The following is a 20,363-nucleotide window of genomic DNA, read 5'->3' as shown; positions in this document are numbered from 1 at the left end:
AAAGGCTTTGAAGGGGAATGGCAGTTGGAGCTAGGCACATGAAAGATTCCATTTCGTAAACCGTTAAGCAATTGAATATTGCGAGATCCATAGTGTCAAGAATGTGCCGAGAATACCACATTTCAGGCATTATCTTTCAACAATGTCTTCACTTAACGACCGAGAACAACGTCGTCTGCGCAGCGGGGTGTCAGTGCTAACAGACAAGCAACACTGCTTCACATAATCACACGACGGGAATTAAAAGGCTTTGAAGCGGAATGGCAGTTGGAGCTAGGCACATGAAAGATTCCATTTCGTAAACCGTTAAGGAATTGAATATTGCGAGATCCATAGTGTCAAGAATGTGCCGAGAATACCACATTTCAGGCATTATCTTTCAACAATGTCTTCACTTAACGACCGAGGACAATGTCGTCTGCGCAGCTGGGTGTCAGTGCTAACAGACAAGCAACACTGCTTCACATAATCACACGACGGGAATTAAAAGGCTTTGAAGCGGAATGGCAGTTGGAGCTAGGCACATGAAAGATTCCATTTCGTAAACCGTTAAGCAATTGAATATTGCGAGATCCATAGTGTCAAGAATGTGCCGAGAATACCACATTTCAGGCATTATCTTTCAACAATGTCTTCACTTAACGACCGAGAACAACGTCGTCTGCGCAGCCGGGTGTCAGTGCTAACAGACAAGCAACACTGCTTCACATAATCACACGACGGGAATTAAAAGGCTTTGAAGCGGAATGGCAGTTGGAGCTAGGCACATGAAAGATTCCATTTCGTAAACCGTTAAGGAATTGAATATTGCGAGATCCATAGTGTCAAGAATGTGCCGAGAATACCACATTTCAGGCATTATCTTTCAACAATGTCTTCACTTAACGACCGAGAACAACGTCGTCTGCACAGCCGGGTGTCAGTGCTAACAGACAAGCAACACTGCTTCACATAATCACACGACGGGAATTAAAAGGCTTTGAAGCGTAATGGCAGTTGGAGCTAGGCACATGAAAGATTCCATTTCGTAAACCGTTAAGCAATTGAATATTGCGAGATCCATAGTGTCAAGAATGTGCCGAGAATACCACATTTCAGGCATTATCTTTCAACAATGTCTTCACTTAAAGACCGAGAACAATGTCGTCTGCGCAGCCGGGTGTCAGTGCTAACAGACAAGCAACACTGCTTCACATAATCACACGACGGGAATTAAAAGGCTTTGAAGCGGAATGGCAGTTGGAGCTAGGCACATGAAAGATTCCATTTCGTAAACCGTTAAGGAATTGAATATTGCGAGATCCATAGTGTCAAGAATGTGCCGAGAATACCACATTTCAGGCATTATCTTTCAACAATGTCTTCACTTAACGACCGAGAACAACGTCGTCTGCGCAGCCGGGTGTCAGTGCTAACAGACAAGCAACACTGCTTCACATAATCACAGAAATCATTGTGGGACGTGCGACGAACTTACCTGTTGGGACAATGCGAGAAATTAGGCGCGGGATGTGGCAGCAAGCGACCGACGCTACTACCTTTGCTAGCAGCGCATCACCTGCACCCCCCCCCCCCCCCTCCTTTTCCTGGGCTGGTGAAGATATCGGTTGGACCCCAGGCCGGTGGAATACAGTGGCCTGGTCAGATGAGTCCCAGTTTCAGTCGGTAAAGCCGCGCGCGGTAGCCGCGTGGTCTTGCGCTTCTTGCCACGGCTCGCCTCTTGCCTCGACCATGGGTGTGTGTGTTATCTTTCGCGTAAGTTCTTTTAAGTTAGACTAAATAGTGTGTAAGCCTAGGGACCGATGATCTCAGCAGTTTGGTCCCATAGAACCTTACCACAAATTTTTCAGTTGATAAAAACTGACGGTGAGGTTCGAGTGTGGCGCAGACACCACGAGGGCATGGACCCAGGTTGACAACAAGGCACCGCGCAAGCTGGTGGCTCCTTAATGGTGTGGGCTGTGTTTACATGGAATATACTGGTCTTCTGGTCCAAACGAATCGGTCACTGACTAAAAATGGTTATGTTCGATTACCTAGAGGCCATTTGCAGGAGTTCAGGGATTTCATGTTCCCAAACAACGATGGAATTTTTATGAATGACAGAGCATCATGTCACAGAGTTACAACTGATCGCGACTGAAGAACATCCTGGACAATTCGAATTAATGATTTGGCCACCCAAATCGCCCGACATGAATCCTATCGAACATCTATGGGACATAATCGAGAGAGCACTTCGTGCACAAAATCCTGCAAAGGCAACACTGTCGCCATTATGGACGTCTATAGAGAGAGCATGGCTCAATAGTTCTGCAGAGCACTTGCAAAGACTTGCTGAGTCCGTGCCACGTCGAGTTCTGCACTACGTTGCTCACAAGGAAGTCCGACCCGACATTAGGAGGTGTCCCATAACTTTCATCACTTCAGTGTCGTTGCTGGGACTGACATGCCTTAACCACAAGTACAAAAGTAATTCTACGATGCTGACCGCCCGCCGTGTTATCCTCTGCCACGTGGCGTCATTTTGAAGTTTATGTAATGAAACTCTTGTCTTGGCGACAGAATCTTTATTTTATTTCTCTTTTAGCGCTTAAGCATTTCGCTATTGTCAAAGGAACAGAACACTGTTGATACAAAGTATCGTGTCCAATTTACTCTATCTAACCACAGGTGTTTAGTTCAATTTTTTTTAAGTATTTTGTGGAACTTGTAGGTAACTCGCTATGACGTGGAACCTGTCATGGTTTACCAAATAAGTTTACTACATAAAAAACTGTCACACGCTGGACATTTACATTTCTTCATACTTTTTTGGAAACATAACCTACAACAAAATATGATAAATGTAGCCCAACAACATGTAGATATCGTCTGTTCAGAAGTTTATCTATGGAATAGAAGGCGGTGCCAAGCAGCAATCGTTTCTAACCACAGAAAATATAGCAGTAGTTGAAAGAAAGAGACTCGTGCCGAAGACTGCTTATAACATACCTAACATTAAATGAAACATAAAGTTCACTGTTATCAGTCACCGTTTTATTTATTTCCACGACGCGTTTCGAAGGTTTAAACCTCCATCATCGGGTGGATTTACATTAGTAAGTATTACATTTGTGTGTGTGTTGTGTTACGATTTTTGGAGGAACTTGTGACACTGCCTGGTGGGGAAAATAAGACACTATTTCAGAATATGGTTTAGGATTACTTTTGACAAAGAAAAAAGTTAAACTGATATCTAATGGTAAACATTAAATAAGTAAACTACAGTACCTTCAGTGGTCACAGATTCCTTTTGCTGTCGTAACACATCACATGTATACTGCCACATTTGTAAACAAATATGGCGTCAGAAATCAGCTGGGTGTAAGGATCGTATAGCAGAAGAGAAGACATAATCGCAAAGTGCAAAGAGTATACATCGTAACAACATTATTACAGAATAATTGCTTTAAGCATTTGGCGGTGTTTGTTTTGACACCTCAAAACAAACACCGCCAAATGCTTAAAGCAATTGTTTTGACACCTGTGACCACTGAAGGTACTGTAGTTTACTCATTTAATGTTTACCATTATATATCAGTTTAATTTTTTTCTTTGTCAAAAGTAATCCTAAACCATATTTTGAAATAGTGTCTTGTTTTCTCCACCAGGCAGTGTCACAAGTCCCTCCAAAAATCTTAACACAACACACACACAAATGTAATACTTACTAATGTAAATCCACCCGATGATGGAGGTTTAAACCTTCGAAACGCGTCGTGAAAATAAATAAAACGGTGACTGGTAACAGTGAACTTTTTGTTTCATTTAATGTCAGTAACAGTCACGGTAAAGCCTAACCTAAAAATGTTTGCATTTAAAGTTATACCTAACATTGTTTTGAGGAGTCAAATGATCGAATCCCCACATCCCATAGTCATGTTTTGTGTAGTACTTTTTCTTTGTCCATATGGTAGAGTAATGCACGGCGTGCTCCAACAGTATTTACCTGTACATTCGAGTAGTGTCTAGTGACCTAACTTGGTAATTATTTTATGAAAATAATGCATCCTTACCACATCTTACCATGGTTCAAATGGCTCTGAGCTCTAAGGGACTTAACATCTGAGGTCATCAGTCCCCTAGAACTTAGAACTACTTAAACCTAACCAACCTAAGGACATCGCACACATCCATGTCCGAGGCAGGATTCGAACCTGCGACGTAGCGGTCGCGCGGTTCCAGGCTGAAGCGCCTAGAACCGTTCAGCCACCGTGGCCGGCTCTTACCTTGGAACCCAGTCTTGTGAACTAAATAGTCTGGTGCGTAAGTTAATTCAGAGTGACTGAGTTTGGACAATCCTTTTGTCACGGAGCACTGATTCGTTAATCTGATGAAAGATGAAGTTAGATGTAGTTAATACAACATTTAGTCTCCTTCTGATGCACTGGCATTTTCTAGCCCCTTACGAGCATTGTGCTCATCGAGGAAGTTGGTATTAAATGCTCATTTTTCTTATAGTTGCGCAAAGTTCCCCTAATATATCATTGCTGAAGATGTCAGTCTGACGTTTCACGTAAATATGTGCGAAACCGTATGACCAGTGAGCAAGGTTCTTAGCGAAAATATTAGACATCACTAGAAGAATACATTTTAATATAGCTCTCCTGTTGCAAAAACTGGTTTTCTTTTCACAGCATGTAAATAAAAAAGACCCGCAACATCTGGAGGGCCTACTGTTAAGAGGCATATATTATGCTGGTATGTTGGTGGCAGGTAAGTAGCAGGCAGACGTATGAGGAGATGATGTGATTCAATATAAGGCATTGCAGAAACATGATATTTCGAATAGCATTTATGTAGTACTACTTCTGGACCGGCAGACACTGCTGTAGTTAATCTGCTGTTGTGACAGTTGCGTAGCCTTGCTCAGAATCTCGAAGTATTCGTCCATTAATGTGTCTAACGAGAACGCAGTAATTGCGGACCGTTTACTAAAAGTATGCGATAAGGGTGCAGTAAAACTGATGCATTTAGTGCAGGATGGAAACCAACAGGGCAGTCTAATGCACAAATTCGCAGCCAGCTAGTTTTTATTGCCGCAATGTTAACACAGATGTTAGCAGGAGAGGAAAGAAAAGTTTTCGTCGGTAGTTTAACAGCACTTCAATTATTCCATCACGGCAAACGGACAGGAGACGCACTAAAACCATCTGATTCAGTATCTCTTTTCCGTCAGGCAGTCGAATGTGACAAAGTCTACACTCTGTCGGTTATGTGCCCAATAAACTGTATTTCATGACGCACGCAAAATGCAGGACAAATACACGACAAAAACCCTTCGCGGTGGCTTACCTCCTTGCGTGGGAGTTGCAGAGGAAGTACTCCGGACAATGGGTGCCACGAAATGACTGCGCCTAACATATGGTCAGCTAGCGTGCGGGGTTTGGACGCATGAGACGGTGTCCCACGTGCAGACACGCAGTCCGTGGAGGTCAGGGCGTGGCGACACGCTGCTCGGTGTCACACCAGGTCCCCACACAACGTGTACACGCTGCTGCTGCTCCGTTAACAGTAAAGAAGGATCCTTTATCGTATGATTATATGGTAGCGGAACAAACACTGGTAGCAGTTACTTCTGTAAAATATCTGGGAGTATGCGTGCGGAACGATTTGAAGTGGAATGATCATATAAAATTAATTGTTGGTAAGGCGGGTACCAGGTTGAGATTCATTGGGAGAGTCCTTAGAAAATGTTGTCCATCGACAAAGGGGGTGGCTTTAAAAACACTCGTTCGGCATATACTTGAGTATTGCTCGTCAGTGTGGGATCCGTACCAGGTCGGGTTGGCATAGGAGATAGAGAAGATCCAAAGAAGAGCGGCGCGTTTCGTCTCAGAGTTATTTGGTAAGCGTGGTAGCGTTACGGAGATGTTTAGCGAACTCATGTGGCAGACTCTGCAAGAGAGGCGCTCTGCATCGCGGTGTAGCTTGCTGCCAGGTTTCGAGAGGTTTCTGGATGAGGTATCGAATATATTGCTTGTCCCTACTTATAGCTCCCGAGGAGATCACGAATGTAAAATTAGAGAGAGATTCGAGCGCGCACGGAGGCTTTCAGACAGTCGTTCTTCCCGCGAACCATAAGCGACTGGAACAGGAAAAGGGGGGGTAATGAAATGGCACGTAAAGTGCCCTCCGCCACACACCGTTGGGTGGCTTGCGGAGTACAAATGTAAATGTACATGTCAAATGCACCATCTCTGCCTCTCCTGGCTAATCTCGGACGGTAATAGCACTAATACGGTTTTTCAGTAGGAATATGTAGTTAGAAAAGCAGGTAAACATAGGTTTTGTTCTCAACGGTTTCCGAGACGCAGTTGTCAGCAACTAGCGGCGGTTTGCCGTGTACACGTGGGGTGTTCCATAGTAGATGAAGTAGCTGCTGACAACAATAGCGAGAATTTTGTTCGAAATGACGTGGTTTCATAAAGAGATGATTTTCTGCAAGTGGTGTGTCATGTTGGCATCTTGAGTACACACACACACACTGCTGGTTATTAAAGTTGCAAAACGAGGAAGAATGTCGGCCAGTGTGGCCGAGCGGTTCTAGGCGCTACAATCTGGAACCGCGCGATCGCAATTGTCGGAGGTTTGAATCCTGCTTCTGGCATGGATGTGTGCGATGTCCTTAGGTTAGTTAGGTTTAAGTAGTTCTAAGTTCTAGGGGACTGATGACCTCAGAAGTTAAGTCTCATAGGGCTCAGAGCCGCCCCGAGGAAGAATAGCGAATAAAGAAATTTTACTTTTCTTGTTTACAATTAGTTCAAATGCTGGACCCGTAAGGCGACGATTAATGAAACCTGGCGACGTCCGGTAAATCGGAGACTCCATACACAGGTACGCCCATCGTGATACTGTGCTCAGGACCAGGAATCTTGTGGAAAGACGTGATGCCACTCACGTGTTCGGTGTTGCCGTTGGGCTTACCACTGATGGCGCACGCCTCTCTCTGCTGCCACCTCAATGGAAGCCTCAACAATGGTTGTCGTGTTGACAGTCCGTGGTACTGTACCTGTACATATCCTAGTCTCGCTGCAAACAAGCCCGTTGCCTGAGTCATGGTATGCGAGTTGGGTGTAAAATCCTGCACGACCCAGTTAAGAATATGTCTGTCTTTCTGTCATTAATCAAGTGGGTACTGCTGAGATCGTGCATGGCCATTCTGAACCCATCGATTCCATATTTATTTCACTGTCCTGGGATCCTGAGAAACTAGAGCAGCAATATTGCACAACGATTAAGCTCACTCTCGATAGTCCACGGTCCTCTTGCTGTTGAATTCCATATGAGTTGGTAGGCGTTATTTGTTCTAATATGCAGCATAACATGCTCTTTTCACAAACAATGTGTAGTATCATAGATCAATAAAGCCCTCTCTGGCAGATTTGGCAATGGAAACGCATGTTTCCGACACACGCCCATGATAATTAATGTCAATAAATTCCCCACCAGCTGTGTACTTTAAGATCATATTTTATTCTGAAGGCAAGCAGTTTTGGCAGTTCGTTATGCCATCTTCAGGCCTCATACGCTTCTATCGAAATAAGAGAGTTGCTGTTACATCTTCGAATGAAGCAATTTTATAATGATTGAATTCACAATATCCAGTGATTTATGGCGTTATAAGACAATTTCATTTATTTGGATAGAAGCGTATGAGACCTGAAGATGACAAATGAATTGCCGAAACTGGTTGCCTTCAGAATGAAATAAAACAATATTTAAAGTACGCGGCTGTTGGTGAATTTATTGACATTGACAATTACTTCAGCTGATGTCCCCTGACCATGAAGGACCAACAGCGATTGGACGCTGATAGTGTTCGCACAGAGACCCAGTGGATCCAATGATGCGCTGTTTCGTCTTCGAATGAAGCAATTTTATAATGACTGAATTCGCGATATCCAGTGATTTATGGCGTTATACGACAATTTCATTTATTTGCATAGAAGCGTGTCGGCCGGAGTGGCCGTAGGGTTCTAGGCGCTACAGTCTGGAACCGAGCGACTGCTACGGTCGCAGGTTCGAATCCTGATTCGGGCATGGATATGTGTGATGTCCTTAGGTTCGTTAGGTTTAATTAGTTCTAAGTTATAGGCGACTGATGACCTCAGAAGTTAAGTCGCATAGTGCTCAGAGCCATTTTTGATAGAAGCGTATGGGCTCTGAAGATGGCATAATGAATTGCCGAAACTAGAATGAGATTATCACTCTGCAGCGGGGTGTGCGCTGATATGAAACTTCCTGGCAGATTAAAACTGTGTGCCGGACCGAGACTCTAACTCGGCACCTTTGCCTTTGCGGGCAAGTGCTCTACTATCTTTTTTTTCTTTATTAAAACACTCATATAAACACAAAAACAAAATAATGAAGTACTGGAGCTGTTTCAACACGAATTTTATCCTACAATGGACTGAAGAACACATTTCAATACAGTGCCCTTTTTAAGCTTACAAAACAGAACATAATATTAAACTGACAAGAGCATCTTCAGTCCAGACAGAGACACAGGCCATCTGAGCTACCCAAGCACGACTCATGCCATCCATAATCAATAAAACTCACAAGAAAGATGTGATCATCTGGCTGCTTTTAACAAATTTTTAGCAGGGAATGGCTTTCACAGGAAACGCTCGGCTCATTAGAACAATGATTCAGATTCTAGTTGTACTGTTAGCCTAATGCTTTCCTTGCGGATGCCATACTACTAATCTTGTAGAGCCTCCGATTTTCACTTCACTTCGTTTATAATTCTGTGCAAACGCTCGTAACACAGTGGATACGCCTGTTCCCGTAAGATCACCGAAGTTTAGTACGCCGGAAGTGGCCAACACGCGGATGGGTGACCCTCCGGGTACGCCGCGCTCTATTGACAATTTAGCCTTATGGCAGAGGGGATAGGAGCGGTGGTAAAGTCGCTGATCACATCTGAACAGGTGTTTTTGAACTACACACAACGATCACATTTCGCGAAAGGAAAGTGCGGAGGATGGAAATCACTTTTCCCATTCCGGCGGCTAAACTTACGCTTTCTTTGGGTTCTCCCAGTCGATCTTGCCATACGAATTGACTTTGCTTTATCGTTCTACACTGCTTTTTTTTGCTTTATATGTGATATTCATGTTCCATGAATGTGTCATACTCCTGTACCACGCACTGATCCAAAGGATGCAGTAAATTAGAACGCTCTTCAATTGTTCAAGCGTTATGTAAGATGCTATCTATAGCCCACGGATTGTAAAAAATACTGTTTCAGGAACTCGAGTCCAATTTCTAATCGCATACCCCAGTGATGTTTCTGATGTTACTCATGCGTAAATAAAAGAAAAATATGACAAGTACAATCCAACATATTACCCATCTCGACCGTAAGTGCTGATTTACAGGTTTCGAAACTAATGAGATAATAGAATAGCACCCTCTTTCCTTCTCTCTCTCTCTCTCTCTCTCTCTCTCTCTCTCTCTCTCTCTCTCTCTCTCTCTCTCTCTCTCTCCCCCCCCCTTTCGGAATGCATTTATTCTAGATCAGAACATCAATCCATGAGATGTGTAGCTGAGCGTAATATGAGATAAGCACTTTGATTTGTAGAGGTTTTCTTCACATTTTCTGCTAAATCAGTAAAAAAAAAAGTGCTAAATATGAAATCTTCTCACTTTTTTCATCAGAAATTGCCGGTGAAAGACTATATGCCGAAAAACATTGTACATTTTATAGGATTCCAGGAGAAAAATAAACTGCAGATGGATATCCACGTGCAAAACCGCCATCCACGAAGGCAACAGAGCACCACATTCATAGATGGCAAGGCTTCTCCACACAGCAGCTAGCTCCATCTCCTCCACTGGCGATCGTGGCAGTCAGCTGCGATCACAGAACTTTAAGAACATTGCGGAAAGTTCCGCGTACGATCCCTTAGCGTACAAAGTCACGTTTGCTGCCGAAGGGGTGGCCTAACGGCAGGCGCCGACGCCTAAACTTCTACGCTCTGTAGCGTCTTTGGATGACGTTTCCGAACACGTGTTCATGTCCGCTATTTGTTACTTAAGATACGCTCTACAACCCCTCGAAGTCTGTCGTAAAATTCTGGGTAACCTGTAGATGAAAATACATTACTAATTACAAAATTTCGTAGGTTTATATTACAATAAAAACACCAGGGTAATGCAGCAGCTCACACATCGCAATCATCACCCATAAAATTTTGCTATACACGAGAAAATCACCTGATAAAGGGAATTATTTCAGGAAACGCATCGTGCAGAAAACAAAGTAAAATGTTGACAGACAGTACAAATGTTATTTTACAGCAAATAAAAAACTTTCAAGATTTTTTCAACGGAATTAATACTGTATTATAGTTAACCTTTACTGACATTCAACTGAAGGGGAACTAGAAAGTACATTCTACTGAATTTCAGTTTAGCGATAGTTTCACAACTGTCGTTTTTCTTACTTCCTTGCACATGGATGTGTATCAGTCGACCTCCTTGTGGCTTGGTGGTAAGGTATGAAACAACCATATTACTAATTCAAAGCTTAAAAACTGATTGCCGACTAGCCTTCGTCTCTCTCTCTCTCTCTCTCTCTCCTTCTCTCTCTTTTTTTTAAATTTTTCTTTTTTTTTCAGTCTCCTCACTATTAGCGCCCTCCTCCCCTACTATCTCTCTCTTTGAACCTTTGTCAATACTAATACCTACGGAGTATCGCTTCAGTTGTGCGACTGGATTCGTGATTTCCTGTCATAAAGGTCACAGTTCCAGTTCATAGTAGTAGACGGAAAGTCATCGAGTAAAACAGAAGTAATATCCGGCGTTTCCCAAGGAAGTGTTATAGGCCCTCTGTTGTTCCTGATCTATATTAACGGCACAGGAGACAATCTGAGTTCCAAAATGACTTAAATAAGATATTTGTATGGTGCGAAAATAGGCATTTGACCCTGAATAAGGAAAAGTGTGAAGTTATTCACATGAGTACTAAAAGAAACCAGCTAATTTTCGATTACGCGATAAGTCACAAATCTGAAGGCTGTAAATTCAACTAAATACTTAGGGGCTACAATTACAAATAACATAAATTGGAACGATCACATAGATAATATTGTGGGTAGAGCAAACCAAGGACTGCGATTCATTGGCAGAACGCTTAGGAGGTGTAACAGATCTACTAAAGAGACTGCTTCCACTACGCTTGTCCGCCCAGTTCTGGAGTACTGCTGTTCGGTGTGGGATCCGCATCAGGTGGGACTGACGGATGACATCGAAGAAGTACAAAGAAGGGCAGCTCGTTTTGTATTAATGCGAAATAGGAGAGATAGTGTCACAGACATGATACGTGAATTGGAGTGGCAATCATTAAAACAAAGGCGTTTTTAGTTGCGACGGGATCTTCTAATGAGATTTTGATCACCACTTTTCTCCTCCGATTACGAAAACATTCTTTTGGCACCCACCTACATAGGGAGAAATGATCATCACGATAAAATAAGAGAAATCAGGGCTCGCACAGAAAAATTTAAGTGCTCGTTTTTCCCGCGTGCCGTTCGAGAGTTGAACGGTAGAGAGACAGCTTGAAGGTGGTTCATTGAACCCTCTGCCAGGCACTTTATTGTGAATAGCAGAGTAATCACGTAGATGTACTATACGAAAAACGCCAAGCCACAGCATGACTCAGAAGATACCACCATCAGCTGTGGATGTAGCTACAGCCGACACTCATTTTAGAGCCCGTGTCTTCAGAATCTGTGCGATATGCAGGCCATTTAATTCGCACAGCGGGGCCGATCAAATTAAAGGGCCATCTTGAGTAGCGTCTTAGTGTACAGCTGCTTAACAGTACTACAGTAAGAAGAAAATGGCTGCGCCTATCATATGTATCTGTGTCTGTTAAGTAAGTACAACTTTCAGTTACTTTCTGCCATTAGCAGTCATCCTTAGACTGTTATAAAATACGAGGAAAATGGTAGACTGCTTTAAGACAGTGACTACCGATAATGCTGAATTCATTTCTTCAGCACAGTTTTCGCTATTACCCTGTCGATACAGTGCGACAGAACTTTTCCTTCTCTCCAACGAGTTTGTATCAGGATACATAGGAACAACGAAATTTCCTGGACCATCAGAATCGGTAAATGAAAGTGAGAGGATTGCCGAACAAAGAACAACAGCAACAATGTTATGCGCCAGTCGACAGAGTAACAATAACGAAGCTGATATGAGCCTGTGTTGCACAAAGCACGAAGCGTTAAATAGGGCGTCACAAACAGCCGCATTGCAATTGGCATGATCAAAAGCTGTGCCAGCCATTATGATGAGAGAGCAATGATAGCTGCTAGTCTCTTCATCACGTGACCGAAACGAGACAGTTTTCACTCAGGGTGATCGAACTCTTTGCCCGACGAGGACATTCTCCCTAATTGCAAAGTTTCGGACATGTGTAGTTGTATATATTGGAGAAGGCCGTTGCGTTACGGAGAAAGCGTTCGGCGAGCATTAGTAGTGGAGGAATACTGAGTGATGTGGTGCAGGGATTAAGGAAGGAAACATTTTTTCGCAACGAGCGCTGTTCAACACCTGCCCAACCAATATGATTTAGTTTCCCAGTGGTTTCGCTAAATTACTGGAGGAGAATATCACGTAGGCCGTTTAAAATGGTTATAGCCGATCCGTTGCTATTTCCTAGATGAACTAGCGAGTTCACAGTGGATGGGACGACCTTCCTTACTTCTACAGAGAGTAACTATAGGGGTTGGGTAAAAATTTGGAGAAACCACGAGAATTGCATTCTTGAACACGTTGCACTTACTAGGTAAGCCTGCAGGTTGTATTTAAAGACGAGTGGCACCTGTCCTCAACACGTTGCAAATGTCAGTCGAGATCAGAACAGCGTTCTGTATAGTTGTGAGAGCAAGATGTCGGAGCTAACACAATTTCAACAGGGGCAAATTGTTCGTACTCGTACGATGGGTACGTACATAAGCAAAAAATCATAAGTGTTTGGTGCTTCAAAATGCTCCGTATCGAAGATTTATGCCGCATAGAGAAAGGGCTAAGTCACAGCGTGTTGACTGATCGTGACAGATAGCCATTAAAGTGGATTGTGATGGAAAGTAAGAGGAAGACAGCAAAAAAAAAAAAAAAAAAAAAAAAAAAAAATGGTTCAAATGGATCTGAGCACTATGGGACTTAACATCTATGGTCATCAGTCCCCTAGAACTACTTAAACATCACTAACCTAAGGACATCACACAACACCCAGCCATCACGAGGCAGAGAAAATCCCTGACTCCGCCGGGAATCGAACCCAGAATCCCCGGCCGTGGGTAGCGATAACGCTACCGCACGACCACGAGATGCGGGCAGGAAGACAGCAGCAAAAGTCACTGCAGAACTGACTCTCGCACTCGCGAATCCTGTCTACATCTACATCTACATGATTACTCTGCAATTCACATTTAAGTGCTTGGCAGAGGGTTCATCGAACCCCAATCATACTATCTCTCTACCATTCCACGCCCGAACAGCGCGCGGGAAAAACGAACACCTAAACCTTTCTGTTCCAGCTCTGATTTCTATTATTTTATTTTGATGATCATTCCTACCTATGTAGGTTGGGTTCAACAAAATATTTTCGCATTCGGAAGAGAAAGTTGGTGGCTGAAATTTCGTGAATAGATCTCGCCGCGGCGAAAAACGTCTTTGCTTTAATGACTTCCATCCCAACTCGCGTATCATATCTGCCACACTCTCTCCCCTATAACGTGATAATACAAAACGAGCTGCCCTTTTTTGCACCCTTTCGATGTCCTCCGTCAATCCTACCTGGTAAGGATCCCACACCGTGCAGCAGTATTCTAACAGAGGACGAACGAGTGTAGTGTAAGCTGTCTCTTTAGTGGACTTGTTGCATCTTCTAAGTCTCCTGCCAATGAAACGCAACCTTTGGCCCGCCTTCCCCACATTATTATCTATGTGCTCTTTCCAACTGAAATTGTTCGTAATTTTAACACCCAGGTACTTAGTTGAATTGACAGCCTTGAGAATTGTACTATTTATCGAGTAATCGAATTCCAACGGATTTCTTTTGGAACTCGTGTGGATCCCCTCACACTTTTCGTTATTTAGCGTCAACTGCCACCTGACACACCATACAGCAATCTTTTCTAAATCGCTTTGCAACTGATACTGGTCTTCGGATGACGTTACTAGACGGTAAATTACACCATCATCTGCGAACAGTCTAAGAGAACTGCTCAGATTGTCACCCAGGTCATTTATATAGATCAGGAACAGCAGAGGTCCCAGGACGCTTCCCTGGGGAACACCTCATATCACTTCAGTTTTACTCGGTGATTTGCCGTCTATTACTACGAACTGCGACCTTCCTGACAGGAAATCACGAATCCAGTCGCACAACTAAGACGATACCCCATAGGCCCGCAGCTTGATTAGAAGTCGCTTATGAGGAACTGTGTCAAAAGTTATCCGGAAATCTAGAAATACGGAATCAACTTGAGATCCCCTGTCGATAGCGGCCATTACTTCGTGCGAATAAAGAGCTAGCTGCGTTGCACTAGAACGATGTTTTCTGAAACCATGCTGATTACGTATCAATGGATCGTTCCCTTCGAGGTGATTCATAATGTTTGAATACAGTATATGCTCCAAAAACCTACTGCAAACCGACGTCAATGATATAGGTCTATAGTTGGATGGATTACTCCTACTACCCTTCTTAAACACCGGTGCGACCTGCGCAATTTTCCAATCTGTAGGTCACCAAAACAACAGGAAGGGTGCTCCATCAATAGGGAATTGCAGGGAGAACTGGAATTTCAGAACCACTCATCAGTGATGCAAATGCCCGTAACAAGAAAACGTGGTGACGAAGCCATAAAACCTGGACTATATGTAGCAATGGAAGAAAATCATCTGGTCGGATGAGTCTTGCTACACACTAACATCTGGCCAAATTTACTTCCCGTGGCGAGGATTCAATGATGATTTGGGCAGCCATATCGTGGTATCCCACGGGTCATTTTGTTACTGTGCAACGTCGCATTACTGCCCAGGATCACGGGACAATATTTGCTGATCGGGTCTGTCCCATGGTACAATGTTTGTTCCCCAACGGCGGTGCCGTGTTCCAAGACGACAATGCTGTTCACACAGATCGCATTGTCCACGACTTGTTTTGTGGGCACCAGGACGAATTGTTGCAACTTCCTGGCCACCACAGTCGGCAGACCTCAATATTATTGAACCTTTGTGGTCTAATTTGAAGAGAACGATGCGCCATCGCTATCAGCCTCCATCACATTTACCTGAACCTGCCACTACTCTGCAGGAAGGATGGTACAAGATTCTCTTAAAAAGCATACGGCACCTGTGTTTACGCGTTCTGAAATGACTGGAAGCTGTTTTGATTGCCAAAGGTTTTCCTACAACGTTTTATACACGGTAATGTGTTGTGTTTTTGCTGTTTCCATATTTTTGTCCAGTCTATGCACAAAAAGAGTGCGGCAATAATAAAGATATGGCGAGGGAGGGAATGGGAGTTGGCACAGCCAGCAGAAAGAGTGAGCAAAAAATGTCCAAATAGTATAAACCAAACTCCCATCATGCCCCCTCTAAGGTGCATCTTATGTGAAGAAAACATTTTTACCAGTTTTAATAAATTATTGTCTCTTATTGATATATTCACGATAGTTAGGAAGTGCTGTAGTCAGTAGCCGGCCATGAGTCGGAGAGCATTTCCCACGCTGGCTGGCTAGGTGACGAAGCTACCGTATGTCGTGCGTAGTGGAGTGGGGCTCGGCGCTGGACTGTAGCAACTAGCGTCAGCCAGGGAAATATACATCGCGAGAAGTACCGCCATCTTGGCGCCAAAGTCACCGATTATGTTTATTTATATTTAATAATTAAAGTCATTTATGACAACATGAATACTAGGAGGAGCCTCTGGATGATTAAAACTATTTATCATAATTTTGCCTCGTCAGTATTCACACCCGTTCATTAACAAATGCATATCTTAGTAAGTACGAACTTGATCGTAAATCCACGAACTGTGACGAAGCTAGTAAGAGATACGGACTGCGCGCCAAAATCGGCAGTCGGCGTTAAGAGCTCTCTCTGTCTTGTTCGATGGTAGCCATGCTCTCGGTTACGAGTAGTTTGCGACGTGAGTGTTTCATTATTGATCTAGTAGGAATAAAAGTGATACTACGGCATTCTGAACGTTAATTTCGAGTAAATAGATACCCCAAAGTTGATCGAAAGCAATTTCAGATAATTAGCTTCCACCGACAGAGACTTCCAATGCGCCAATGAAGAATCTGCACGGGACGACATTTACGAGAGCTGCACCGCGCACAGGCAGGAGGAAATCCGACGACACGACCCACCAAGGCGGATCAAGGAAGGTCCGACTTACACTCGCAAATTCCTGGTGGAAATGCTGACCGGTTATACTGGACGTCACATATGCCACCCTCTACGGACTCGGGGCTAAGCTGAGTAATAACAGACGGATGTATCACTTCAGTATTAATGCGAAGAAAATCAGCACTCCTAGCGAATACTGACGAGTAGAAAGGGTATCCAACGCCACTTTTTTGTAAAATAACAAAAGTATTCGTCATTCATCGCGAAACTACTTCTCTCTGGCTCAGACTCAGGGTACGCTCGTTGACATTCACTATCTCTATAGACAATGGTTGTACCTTCAGCGTCACAACAGATTAACAGTCGTTCAGCTCATGAGGACATGTAAAATAGGTATATGACTGATGAAAGTGTACAATGCTCAATTACTTTCTAACTTTGGGGGTCATCGGTCGACTGTAATGGAACACGAGGACGATGGTAGGCTGCCTTAAGACGATGAATTAATGTCATGGATTTCCATCGAAAGTATATAAGACGTTCAGGCACAGTGTATCTGATAATGAATATTACACATCTAACTTTGTATGCTAACACACAGAGCACAAATACTTAGTGTTCTACCTAATATCTGATCATAATCGTATATATTCTTCCATTGAGACACTTAATAGTTCCCCGACTTTACTCGCTGTTCAGTGGTCCAGTCTGCTGACGCTTCCTTACAGTATCATCCTTCAATAATTCTAGGTTTAGATAGTTCAACGAGCAAATTCTGCTGGAGGTCATTGCTTTATCCTGGCTCCCTGTCGGAATAGTCAGCAGCAAAGTACCAACCTACACTGCCGACAGTCGATTTCAAGAAGTGGTTCCATGGAATGTGCGCCTAAACAAAGGCGTCACCGTAATCCCAGAAGACATTTCGCGGATTTTCATTGTTGATAGCGGCACTTAGAACAAAGTCGTGTATTCTTATCTGGCGTATTGCGATTTATTGCTGAACCTGGCAGTTCAGTCGTAATAAGAGAGTCATGAACGCGATGTAATTATTGCGCCCAGTCTCTCGCACTATAGTGGACCTCTAATGGTGCAATTAGAAAGCAGCATTTACAAACTCACCAACATTCACATCATCCCAAACGATAATGTGACATTTTCAAGGTCCAAAGGTTGGATCTGCCGATCTCTTGTTTTGATGAGCGATGTGTCGTGACATTTTGTACTAAGACGTCAATGCTTACGCCTGCACAGTTAATTCATGAACGATAAGCTATATGGTGACAGTAGCACCCAAGTGCTCTGAGCAACGCGCCTACCGAACTGAAAAACTGCCGGGGTTAAGCCTGGTAAATATGCCGGAAGTAAGGCAGTGTCTGCAGGGCTGGAGGTGACTTTTCTTGAGGATTAAGGAAGAAAGGTTACAGTTAAACGTCTTGTCTTGGTGTAATCATTAGAAATGGAGTTCTCGATCGGTTGTTTAAGATTGGCAAAGGAAATCGGCCTTTAGGAACTAAGCCGACGTTCATCTAAAGTGATTTTGGGTAAATCACGGGAGCCATGAATCTAGCGTCCTAGCCTACGAGGCACCTGGCTGGGTTTCTTACAGTTGTATCCCTCAGGAATTCGTTTACAATGTTAGTGAATCCATTAAACGCTTGTACCAAACAGTGTTGGTCGTTGAGGGGTGTCTACACATCATATTAAAAAGCAGTGGTTAGTCGTCTGTTTCTGAGATGTTACGTTGATGGAGAATTCTTTCTTTCATCTCCTGAGCTATAAGTGGTTAGCCAGCTATTTTGCGTAAGTTGTTCTTGTTACGAAACGAAATTTTAGGTAGGTGAGAGGGAAGTAAACTGCTGCGCTGGTGATGCGTGAATCATTATTAACTATCGAAGTATTGAAGCAAATACGCTCGGTAGTAGGAACGCCTCGCAAAGCATATATCACACATTAAAGACAAAGAACTGTAATGATTCCAGTGAAATAAGGATTTATTAAAAACTGCCATGTGATTATGTATGACAAGCAACAGGTTTAACGTACAAGCAACAGGTTTAACGTACTTGTTCACATTATCAAGTGGCTTAATGCATTTAAAGTAATGCAGATCTGATTCTGCGAACTTCAGTTGCAGATGCATGTATTCATTAGTTATGAAGCATAGACATTTGTAAACACAACTCACAAAGTGCTTTTTAGAGTCGTGTTTTGCAGTGTCACTCATATCCTGACAAAAACCTCACGCAGATTCATGTTAGTAACTGTCGCGCGCGCGCAGCGAGAGAAAGAAAGAGAGAGAGGCATGGGGGGCGGTAACGACATAATTTCTGTCCTGATCGAAATTCGTCTTGCCTTCGGTGTCAAAAGCGGGGAGGCAACGCAACATTTCCAACATCACACCGAAATCTGATCTGCAATGTTTACGCCTTCGACGAATGAAAGATGAGTCTTTTAGCCTGTGTTGACAAAATTACCTAGCAATTTTTGCGAAAATTTCATTACGAAACCTTACGAACGCTATCTGAGTAACGTGTTTGCCTGGATTTGCTACAGCAGGGTAGACGCATGCTGAATCGCTTCTCCTTCTGGGGGTCTGGTACACTCATGCGCTCTTACCTCGTTACTACTTGATCAAGTTCCATAGGTGTTATGCTGTAGATTATTCTTGTAAGGCTTTTTCCACGAGCACCGAAAAAAGTATATAATTCGATTAAAACAAAAAAAGAAGTGTCCTAATTCAGCAGCTTTAAACGCTAAATATTACTTTCTTATGTCGTAAAATTCGCCCACTTTGCCAGCTACCACTTAGTGAAATCGGTACTTCGAAATATTTATTCGTTTTTTGTATATTTTGGGTGGCCTGACTTAGCTGTCCATTTCCTGATTAATACGAAGACGGTTTCCATAAAAGAATAGAACATTTTTTCTAAGCCTCGTGGTTAGTAAGCTTCAATATTCCAAGGATCGTATAAAGAATTCCAAGAATTTCAGTGTGTCTGCTACAATTGAAAGTGGAGAAATCCGAGTTTTATGCTATTATCAAACATTTTGTTTTGAAAGGCTGGACTGTTGGACAGATCAAAACACAATTGGGTGGTTCAAATGGCTCTGAGCACGATGGGACTTAACAGCTGAGGTCATCAGTCCCCTAGAACGTAGAACTACTTAAACCTAACTAACCTAAGGACATCAAACACATCCATGCCCGTGGCAGGATTCGAACCTGCGACCGTAGCGGTCGCGCGGCTCCAGACTGAAGCGCCTAGAACCGCTCGGCCACTCTGGCAGGCTGACGCGCAGTCTGCAGCATCATTGAAGACCATTTACTTTTGGATTAACGAATGTAAACGTGGCCAGAAAAGTACCGAAGACGAAGCGCACTCTGGCCGACCAAATAAGGTCACCACGAACGAAACCACTGACGAAATCCGTGATATGGTGAAGCAAAACCGCCAAATAAAAATGCGTGAGGTTGCTCAGACTGTATGCATCTCAACTGATCGAGTGCATAATAACCTGCTTGGAGAAATGACTTTGAAGAACCCGTGTGCGAGGTTGGTACCGCCATTGCTCACACTAGACCAAAAGCGCATCCGGCACAGAATTTCAGCACAATCTCTGAAGATGTTTAATTGCATTCCACAGGACTTTTTCCACCGATTTCTGATTGCTGATGAAACCTGGATCCATCATTACACACCAGAGTTAAAACGGCAGTGAAAACAATGGACAAAGGCTGGTCAAAGTACACCGAAGAAGGCACAGATCATTTTGTCATCTGTTAAGGTGATCGCCTTTTTTTTTTTTTCCTGGGGTGAGGGCGGGGGGGGGGGGGGGGGGGGGGGCGAATCCTGATAGTTCACTTGGAAAAACGCAGAACCATAAACTGAACCTATTATGCTTCTTTGTTGAATCGTTTGAAACTTCCATTGAGTGAA

The sequence above is a fragment of the Schistocerca gregaria genome, chromosome 2, assembly GCF_023897955.1.
Source record: "Schistocerca gregaria isolate iqSchGreg1 chromosome 2, iqSchGreg1.2, whole genome shotgun sequence".
Taxonomy (NCBI): domain Eukaryota; kingdom Metazoa; phylum Arthropoda; class Insecta; order Orthoptera; family Acrididae; genus Schistocerca; species Schistocerca gregaria.
The sequence above is the reverse complement of the archived record's forward strand: the minus strand, read 5'-3'. Positions refer to the sequence as shown.